This window comes from Dermacentor silvarum, chromosome 7 (genome assembly GCF_013339745.2).
Source record: "Dermacentor silvarum isolate Dsil-2018 chromosome 7, BIME_Dsil_1.4, whole genome shotgun sequence".
Lineage (NCBI taxonomy): Eukaryota > Metazoa > Arthropoda > Arachnida > Ixodida > Ixodidae > Dermacentor > Dermacentor silvarum.
The window spans coordinates 173,290,931-173,302,337 of NC_051160.1; positions in this window are offsets into that span (position 1 = coordinate 173,290,931).

Below are 11,407 nucleotides of genomic sequence, written 5' to 3' on the forward strand. Positions count from 1 at the left end.
GTTGTTTACTAGAAAGGATCCCGAATTTTCCACCTTCTGATTGTAGCTTAGACCGTCACTTGTACTTCACAAGGAGTGGACTGTGGTAGCTAGGAAATATAGTTTTCCTGAGAATTTCCATGCATGCAATTTTGATTCTGTCTGCTAGCATGTTTGTATTACAGCATGAATTTCATAGATTAGAGGCTCCATGAAGGTACATTCTGTCGTTGAATGTCTATGAGATGGTTAAGCAGGTTGACTGTATCTAGTTACAACTCCTCATGTCCTGTGGCAGTTACGTTTGTGTGGTTTGGTGCTGTCAGTGTAAGCTTAACATTTCTTTCCTTCTCCCAGGAAGGACACAAGCATTGAGGAGCCATTTGACCTGCCACTACACTGATACGGTATTTGGTAGGTTCTATTACAGGTTTTCTTTCGTGTAGTAGTACCTGCTATAATTCTGTATAACGTGTTCAGACCTTTAGTCAGCAGGCTGTTTGACAACAGGTGTTTACAATGAATAACTAACAAGATTTTCAAGGTCATTAGTGATGCAATCGTTGCACACTGCTGCATTTTTCTGCAAATTAATTGATGAGCCATCCAGCAAGTGCTGCTCTCCTGCCTTAATGCACAAGCCTTCAAATACTGTTAACCCTATATCACAAGTGAACAGCAAATGGAGATGACTGTTCACAGCGACAAGTTCATAATGTTTACTTACATGCAAAAGGGAGTCAAACGTCAGATACACATTTGAAGTTTTCCAAAACAAGTTCATCATCATAGTGCATAAATGAACAAGTAACTTAGTGCAATAAAAATACACAGGCACAAGAAAGGGAGACAAAGACAAGCACTTGGTGACTCAGAAGTGTGTGACATATATGTTCCAACCAATTATTATTTTCTAAATTTTCTTCTACTGATCCAGGATTCCTGTGACTAGTTGCCTTAGGTAACATACTCTGTTGCCTTCTTGCCCTAGAAAACATAACTAGTGCCTTCTTGCAGCCCTTTAAACTGGCAACATCTTCACCACCGACAGTAGAGCATGTTCAGATAAATTCAACTAGACATGCCTGGTGACCACTTAATTTTGGTGAACAAATTTTATTTTGTGCCCGAGCCTGACAACAATGAAATCAATTATATCTTCTATTTTGTTGTAGCGCAAGCTGAATGACAAGGACAACAGAAAGGCAAATTTGATGCACAGCCAGCGTTAACGTTCAACAACAGATTCGTTTCCAGTTCTCATCACTATATATACCCTGAAAATGTCATACAACACGTGTAAAAGCTCGGTAAACATGAACTAAAAAAAACGGGAACCACACGCATGCAGTTTTTTAGCCACATCGATTGACAGACATGTAGACGTTTAACGCGAACAAAGATCGCATCATCTTCCACCTGCTTCTACTCATAATAACTGTTTTTTTTAATCTAGGTTTGCGCTTGCATCTTTGGCAATGAAGGGCAAGAAAACCATCAGCAGCCAGGTATTTACTTTGTTATTGTGTTCTCGTAGCCTGTCATTTATACATCTACCAGTTTGACCAATGTAGGACCGTCCACACTCAAAGGAATGTCGTATAAAACACACGTGATGCAATCAATGAATTTGTTTTAGGGGCGAAGCTCCTTATAGCGGCACCCGTTCGTCGTCGTTGTAGTTGTGTGTAACCAGTCTGAGAAAAATGAGAAAAAAAATTCCGAAGTTGTGTCCGGTAGCGCGGAATCGAACCAGGGACCCCTCGCTTCCGAGCGCGCGGCTTTAGCCCACTACGCCACGAAACGGACATGGACACACGCACCACGATGGCAATAAATACCCAACATTAACGAAAGGCCGCGTTTCTAACGCGTCTGTGCTAGCGCGTTACGGCCCGTGTAAGAAGCTGGTGTAAGACGCTGTGGCCTCTCCGCCTTACCTTCAACGCGTTTCGAACGCGCTGCCCAAAGCAGTGGCAAGTCAAGTTCAAGTCGAGGAGCGTTTATGAATACGGGGGGTATACTCTCTCGGCAGTCATGTGATGGCGTCGGCAAACGCGGTGCACGTTCCGGCATGTGTAAATGGCTGCGTAAGACGCTGTGGCCGCTCCCCCTTACTAGAGAGTACTGCACGTTTCTAACACGTTTGTGCTAGCGTCCCCTTAAGCGGGAGATCCGATGATTCCCTCTGGAGCTTCACCCACTCATCATCATTCACCCCGTGGATATGCTGCGATTTTTTTTCATAAAAGTAGACGTGGCTACTTACTACGACTACTACTACTACTACATACTACAGAGGAGTGACAGACCCACACCCTAAGGAGCTTCGCCCCTAATACGTGAGGAGTTACTTGAATTTTTCGATGCGCGGAAGCTCGGTGTTCTGGTCGATAGTGGCGTCAAAAATGGTTCCAGAAAGACTGCCATCCACGCAGATTGCCCTCGAATGTTGGTATCTGTAGCTTAGGCAGTTGAACTGTGGCCGCTCCCCCTTACTAGAGAGTACTGCACGTTTCTAACGCGTTTCTGCTAGCGTCCCCTTAAGCGGGAGATCCAATGATTCCCTCCGGAGCTTCGCCCACTCATCATCATTCACCCCGTGGATATGCTGTGAATTTTTTTATGTTCATTTTCGCATGCAGTATCCGCAATTCTTTCTGGCTTTGTCTTCCTACACAGGCTCCCCAATTTATTAGGAGCTGAAAAAACTATGTTGATATCAGACCTTCCAGCAATCTTTATTCTGTGGGAGAAACTATGTATGTAGGGGATGACAGCAACCTTTCTTTTCTTTATGTCGGTGTTTGTACCATTCACTTGCTCGGAACCTTTTTTGACTTGGCTCGGGTAACCAGCGCCGCTTAAACGTGAGACTTGCCATCTGAAGCTATTGTGCATTAGGTGCGGCATGGCTTCTTGAGCGCTTCACTGAAACACACCTTCATGATTCCCCCTCTTCAAGTTTTGTATGCACGGAATGAAATGGTAAAAGTGGCTTACTTGCCCTAGGTTCTTAACCCCAGCAGGTTTTGTTATCGGTGAGCACAAAATTAATGTGAAGGAATCCAAACTTCCCGTCACATGGCTATCCTGCACCTAATGCACGATTGCTTCTACAAGTCTCACGTTTAAGTGGCTTTGTTTACCCGAGCCACGTGCTCATGTCAGTCGCAGCAGTACTGCTTAAAAAGGCACAGCAAAAAGGTTCTGCGCAGGTATATGGTACAAGTACCGATATAAAGAAAAAGATTGCTGCCATGCCCTACATACATAGTTTCTCCCACAGATTAAAGATTGCTGGAAGGAGTGACATCAATGTTGTTTTTTCGACGCCTACTAAATTAATGAGCCTCTGTGGGAAGTCAAGGCCAGAAAGAATTTTGGATACTGCATGCGAGAAGGAACATAAAAGCAAATTCATTGATTATATCGCGTGTGTTGTATACCGCATTCCTCTTGGGTGTGGAGGGTCCTACATTGGCCAAACTGTTAGATATAGAAGCAGGTGCAAGATAATGCGCTGAACTATAGACACTAGAAACATATCAACATTTGGTGACGCATGCATCAGTAAGCCTTCAATTTCATTATCCTCGAAAGAACTTGATTATCTTTGTTCGCGTTAAACGTGTACATGTGTCAATCTGTGGCTAAAAAAACTGCATGCGTGTGGTTCCTGGTTTTCTTTAGTTGATGTTTACCGTGCCTTCACACGTGTTGTATGACGTTTTGAGGGTATATATAGTGACGAGAATAGGAAATAAATCTGATGTTGGAAGTTAACACTGTGTGCATGTCAAATGTGCCTTTCTGTTGTACCTGTTGTTCAGCCTTGCGCTGCAATAAAATAAAAGATGCCATACAAACAAGCCCCTATAGCTACCCTCATTGTTAGTTTTGCAAGAAAAAGAATTGTCTTTGAAAATAAAATATAGAAGCATCTGTTCAGTTGGAAGCATTTTTTTCTGGATTCTGCCAAATCTGTATTTTGATTAGTCCCAAAGAAAAAGTGTTGTGGCTATGGCTCTAAGAATATTTTGGCACAGACTGCAGGCAAATAGCATGAATTCCAGCTAATTACCACGGAGTATCCCTGTTACGATATAAAGTAAAACTTTGAAAACACATCATTGCACATGTTTTAAGTTCAGTGTGTTTTTCTCTGCATCTATTAACAGCACGGAATTTGGCCATCCTGTTGCCATTGAAGTCGCAGACATTTGGGCAAATAGCTCTGCCCTCGTTGACTCTCAAAATCCACGAGAAGCGCTCATATTTGGACATTGCTTTAGTTTGAGCTTTACTTTAAAATTTCTTTAGGAGAGGCGGAATTCCCAAATTAAGCACGTCACCCAAGTAATGCTGTCTGGAACGACATGTTGCATTATTTGTTTGGTTCTGGGGTTGCCAGTCAAGGAATGGACAGAATAAATGGTACTGCCTGTAGCTGCCACATATGGGGTCCATGTGTACTTGTTGCAGGTTCATTTACGTCGTGAAAGTGCTACAGGTTACTTCAAAAAGCACAGACTGACAAAATGGCAAATTTTTGGGGGAACACAGCGACTTATGTGGATTGACCTTGGGTGGTGTGGGTGGAGATAGTATGTTGACGCACTGACGACCATAACTTTCAATTATCATTGCTTAAGTAAAAAGTATATTGCACATTGATACTTTCATGACAAAAACCAACCAAATCTGAAAGAGGCTGAAAGGCACACATGTTGTATTGCAAGGCATGCTTTCTTCATATTGTTGCTAATTTATAAGCTGGTCATCTGGACAGTATCTCTGGCTTGGTTGTTTTGCATCGGAATTGTACAACATGAGTGGTTTGAGCTCGTTTTAAGAGTGCTTCATTGTTTTGGGAAAACAGTGGAATCTGCAAGGTTTTCTATTAGAGCAGTGAAAGTTAAAAGCCATGGTCCGCAGTATGGTGGGGGTCGTGGTAGCTCTACCTACATGCAGAAAATGTAATCTCTGACTGTCAATGTGCACGTGAGAGTTTTGCCTGTTCCAAGTGAGCCATCAAATAAGTTGGGTAGATTTCATCTGAAGTTTTTCATGTTATAAGGCTAGGAACATATACCAACAAGGCAGAGTATGACATTTTTTTTAGAGCACTGGTAGTTACACTTGTGACCTTGAAATCATTTATTGTTGATGTATCTGACTAAAAACGGTGATGATGGTGGTACAGTAAACCTTGTTACAAGAGGCACCCAAGGGACTCGGGAAACATGTCTCTTGTAACCAAGGTCTCTTGTAACCAAAATTCTAAAAACACTGAGGAGTCGGACTAGACCACTTTATTATACATGAGCACCAAAGTGTGTTTAAACTCATCTTTGATGCGAACAGAGCTGTCTCATGGAAACATGGCTATGGCTCCGGAGTTTGATTACTGGCATACAAAGCGACCAGCACCGTATACGCTGTGACAGAAATCCAACTCAATGGTACTCTGTCACAGAGTCGGTGTGGGAGCGCGACGATTATAGAAGCATAATGGCAGAAAATTCAGTGAAATTGGTAGTCTCAACCATGTGAGGAATGACAGCCGGCTGCGGAACGAAACAAAATAGAGCCAAGGGAGTGAAAATTGCAGCGTGTACCGGTTAGTACGACGTTAGCCGCATTACGTGAGCGTGTCTGGGTTGTCTCTTATAAATAGTGAAGAATTTGCTCTAGGGACATAAAAAAAAGTTGTCCTTAGTAACCGAGTGTCTCTTGTAACCATGTCTCTTGTATGCAATGTTGTTAACATGACGAACATAGGAAAACCAACCAAACCATTTTGAAATGTCTCTCATAACCGAGTGTCTCTTGTAACGAGATTTTACTACTAATAGAGAGTCTTAATTGATTGTTTTTTTTTTTCGTTTTCAGGCAAAGGCAGGAGGCATCTGCAAGCAACCAGTCATTCCGATTCTCAACCAATCCTTCTAGTCGGCCCATTTCTAGTGTCTTATCTTGCAAGTTTTTTTCAGTAAAGCACAATAAACACGCAGTATCGTTCAGATTCAGGTGGCTTGTTGCTTTTTGGGCACGAATTTGTATGTGTGCTTTGTACACGTCATGTACAGAACTCAAATGCAACATGGCAACACTGACACAAAGATGAAGCAGTGTAGAAGACAGTTACACAAGGAGGAAACGTGCACACACAGCATTTTCAGTGTGGTGTATGTCCACTTATGTGCATTGATTTCTGCCCCATTTCAAGCTATATCTGATGTGAGTTAGCCATGTTGTAATGTACAACTTGGTATAACTTATATCAATGAAACAAACAATTTTCTCATTTGCTGGAGATATACACCCGCATCATCATTTACAAAACAAATTTTGCACCTGTTGATACGAAGCAAGATAAAGCTGAACAAGTTCGTACAGATTCATGGTACAGGCACGCAAGCATAGAAGACATGGACACAAGAAGAACAAAAAAAAAAGGTGTTTCTGTCTTCCTTTCTGTTCTTTTTGTGTGTTTTATGTGCATACCTTTCCTTACTACGGTCTGTCCGTATTTAATTAGGAAAGTACGGTGCTCAATTTACAGAATTTCCGTTCTACGGAGCTCACCGTTTTGTATTTGGAAAATACAGACAATTCCGTGATCACAACTACGGAAATAACCATTTTCCATTCGACGGAAATCACCGTTTTCCATTCGACGGAACTCTCCGTTGTCCATTCTACGGAAATCACCGTTTTCCATTTGACGGAACTCTCCGTTTTCCATTTAACGGAAAAAATTTTTACAGACTATCCGTTTGACGGAAACGCTGTTTTTCATTTACGGAAAAGTCTCCGGCAACGTTTTACCTTCAACTTTCACCGTAAACTGAAGAAATTTTTTTTACAGTGCACAGTACAACATGTCAATAAGCCTGATATACCTGTAATAAGCGGGTTATACCTGTAGTTATACCTGTAATTATACCTGTAAGTGGTTTGATTAATTTTTTGATGGTGACAAGATAATAAGACTGCAACGCTATGCAGGCTACATGTGGACACAGATTAAATAGTTCCACCATTTGATAATCCAACGATTTCATACCGTAAGGCACGCCACTCGTTGGGTGCGGCTGATTACAATACTTTATCTGGACCTCCCCCTCGGCCGCAGGTTAAATATAGTGAACGGATTGTGTTTTCAAATGCGGATATAGCGGTCCCAAAAAACTGGGCATGATGCAAGTAGCGCAAGCTGTTAGGGCGGGAACTGCCCAGTGCCAGGCCTTCTCCGCAACGCGAGAATGCATGGTGAACCCCATGCGTCGTCGTCCGATACAGTGCGTCCCGAGGAGGCACAAAGCACAATCCTCGCTGCGATACGTAGTAAAGTAAAGGATTACTTGCGTGGCATATTACTTACTCGATTAAGGAAGAAAATTTAGCTTCACCTGTGGACTTTACAGCCGGCAGTGGAAAAGTGCCCGCTTCCGAAAGTGGGGTGTGGGGTGGGGGGGGGGGGGGGGAAGGGGCAAATGGCATACTTCGCCCCCTACTTTTGCCAGGGGGGGGGGGGAGGGGGCAAGTGCCCCCCCCCCCCCGGCAAATAGGCCTATTATGCAGTTCTCTCCTTTGTGAATCTGTTTGAACCGGTCCTGGCGGCGCTAACAGGAGACAAAATTAAACGGCAGTGGCGGGAGTCGAGACAAATAGTGTAGCGTTGTCACTTTTGTCACCGACATTCCTTGTGAGCCTGCATGTGGCGGAGCATATATTAGCGGTGACTCGGCCGCTGTCAAAGAAGCTGTTCCTGGTCAAGAACATCGACATGAGTGCCGCCATTGACGACATGGATGAGGTACAGCAAGCGATCGAAAATGACCGCAAAAATGCAACTTCTTCATTCTCAAAAAATGTTTGCCCAAGTACAGGAACGGTAAAAAACAACTGTCAGCCCTTCTACTGGGGAAGACCAGCGAAGCTGTACTATGGTGCCAATCAGGGGCGTAGCCAGGGGGGGGGGGGTTCAACCCCCCCCCCCCCGCCCCACTTACCCACCCTTGGTTCACGTCGCTTCGCGCTGACGTAATTCAAGGAACCGGTTCTACTATATCACAATTTCATTCCTGGGCGCTTCCGTTTGGGTTGGCAATTTACAGCGAATCATTTCTGCATATGGAAAAAAAACTGTCACGTTGTTTGTCAAGGCTTTGACACTCTCTGAGGTTTTGGGCGAGAATGTGGCGGCCGCATTCTGAAGCAACAAATGCGGCAGCCGCATTTTAGATGAAGGCGAAAATGCTCGAGGCCTGTTTACTTAAATTTAGGTGCACGTTAAAGACCCCAGTTGGTCGAAATTTCCGTATACATTTCCGCCGCTTCCCTTCAGGTGCCGGTTAGGCCGCGCTCGCGCAGGAACTTCGGCTACGTTCACACTTGGTCTCGGAGCTGTCGGAAGAGCCAAAATCTTGCAAAAATCCACCCGCTATAGGCGGCAAAACAGGCAGAAAAACAAGCGGTGAGCCAAACGCGGCGGAAAGTCCTTCTGCTCGACCGGAAGCTACACTAGCATGTAAACAACCGGTCGTAAAATTGAACATGGCACCAAAAGTGTAGGCTGCAATGCTGATCGACGCGATCAAGAACCACCCCTTGCTCTACGACAAGAGTGGTACTAAAATGTACTGTCAGCAATACTCGCGATAGTATGTCGCGCGACCAGAGGTGCGGCAACGAAGCCTTGGCGTGACCCAACTTCTCACGCTTTTGCAAAGCCAGGCGAACCCACCACCACCGTTTCCAAGGTGTCCGCGTCTTCCGTTTATTCATTGTCCATTTCTAGAAAACAAGTAGGTAGAAGTATAAAAGCCATTTCTTCATCCACTTCCATGGCCGACAATAGTTGGGCAGATTCCTCGTTGGCGCTCCATAATTCGTGCACGTGCACGGTATGTTGCAGAAGTCGCGGGGTGCTTTTCTCGTCGCGACGATAGATTGGGAGCGTAGGTCTCACGTAGGACGCGCAGGCTTTGGCGAGTCCCAAGACAAGGGCCAGCCCTGGTTTTAGCTTTGGTGTTCCCGTTGCCGCTTTGGTGTCCTGGAGGCGCCGATAATAATACGAAATGATGAAATGTTATTACAACTTGTAAATAAAAGCTATTAAAGAAATATAATCACGCCTAGGCACCAACCTGTGACTCAGCGCTACCGCGCCCGTGTGAGGAGAATCACGGAACGCCAACGAGGAATTTACCGAAGGTCGCAAATGAGACGCGAAGTTGCACAAAATGATCACTTTTGATGACGGGTGGGTCAATGAATGAACATACCGCTCGAAATAATGCGATAATGAGCGCCACCACGCCGACAAACGTACGCAGACTAGATGGATGTGGACGAAAGCGGCACCGGCGGTAGCATAACAAATGTGAACAACTTGGACATGCGCGGAAAAGATTTTCCGGCCGCTTTGGCCTTTCCGCCCGCTTGCCGCTTCCCAAGTGTGAACGTATAGGCTTAGTCTGCGCGAGAAACCTCTCTTGTTTGCGATTGCGCCCCTACGGAAGGCTGGTAATTACTGTTGTGTTGTTGAATCCCAAACCAGCAATTGCGCAAGGCTGATAGTTGCTGTTGTGGAATCCCAAACCAGCAATGTACACATGAAGGGGTTGATGCCAGCAGTGAAATTCCACCGACTCGCAACAGAATGAACGAAACAGACAGCCGACAAGCATGGATTACTGCTATGCTCAGTACAGCGTAAGTAAACTCTTGTTGCAGGCGCTGACAGTTCTCGGCGGAGTTCACGCGTCCTGAGAAATTGATTATGTGCACTATGCACTGAACAAGACCGCAGTTCATTCCTGCATCACTAGTATAGAGCACTGCACGGGCCGATTTTGTCGGCCCGGCCCGGGCCCGTTTTTACGTTGGGCGGCCCACCCGAGCCCGATCAAAACTATTATGGCGAGACCCGGGCCCGGCCCGGGCCCGGAAATAATCTACGTTACCCGCCCGGCCCGGCCCGCCACCCCTTTACCTTAGGCCCGAGCCCGGCCTGAGCCCGACTCGAAACCGGCCCGAACCCGGCCCAAGACCGAAAAATAATGTTTTTCAGAGTTGAGACCCCCCATAATAACTCGCTGCACGTTACATGCACACCACCAGAAAGCCCGAGCCCGGCCCGGACCCGCGTCAAAAAATTCGAGCCCGGCCCGGGCCCGGGTCAAAAAGCACACGCCGTGCCCGAGCCCGGCCCGAGCCCGTGAAAAAACTGTTCTACCCGGCCCGGCCCGGGCTTTCGGGTAAGCCCGAGCCCGTGCAGTGCTCTAATCACTAGTACACCAATCAGTCCAGATCCTGTGAGGTACAAGGCCGTTTCCTGTTTGCAACGGCGTAAGTGAAGCAGAAATGACTTGCACGCACTACTTAAAATGCGTACACATGCCATATCTATGCTGTGCGGTGAAATATTCTGTACAATTCTGAATCTGTTGACGTAAAGGCAAATGACGGCTGCACACTCGCACACAGCGGAAGACACAGCGGCCCATGCACTTGCCGCAGGAAATGCAACCCTCTCGTATAAGGGAGCAGGGCGACGAAAACTTCGAAAAAAAAAAGCCTTCCCGTTTTTGCGCGTACTTAAGTTTTGTAGCGCAAACACGCAGCGAACAAGTTATTCCTATGGCAGTATGTATAGCCTGGCACGCATGCATTTTCACGTGTATAGCCGACCTTGACTTGTGAAACGCACTTCGCCCCGACGAGGACGACGCCATCTACGCTTAACGAAGATTAACAATTAATGATGGCTTCTCCGATCGGGCGGGTCGTCTCAATGATGCGTTTTCGAAGACTGGTCCATTCAGTGGCGCGATGAGAGACCGTTGCTCCAAACCGCCACTGTACCTGTCGTGCTTACTGTATTTTACTGAGCTTGCTTTACGTTTTACTTAATTTCTTCACAAGCACACGCGAGGGGGGGGGGGGGGGAGGCAGGGGGGGGGGGGGGGTCCCATGCCTTTGATATACATGTATAGAGTATGCTTAAACTACCGATATTTATTATCGCATCGCTCACGCCACGTAGAGGAAAGCAGACGCTGCCCCCCCCCCGCCCGCCCGGTCGGACCGGTGAACCCCCCCCCCCCCCCCCACCCCGAAAAAAATTTCTGGCTACGCCCCTGGTGCCAATTGCCCCACTGATCAGATTTCGACGATCGCTGACTGTGCTCGCTGCTCACTGGCGCACCGACAAAAAGGGGGGGGGGGGGGGGGAGTAAATGAATAAGTACAAGAGCGTGATAGAGTGTTTTGTTAAATTTTCCTAATTAACAAAACACTGTATCACGCTCTTGTACTTATTCATTTACTCTTACTTTGACTAAAACGCTGAAGAAACAAACATCGTCATCATCCTTGGTGTCATTATAGGCATTTTATTTTTTAATGATGATAC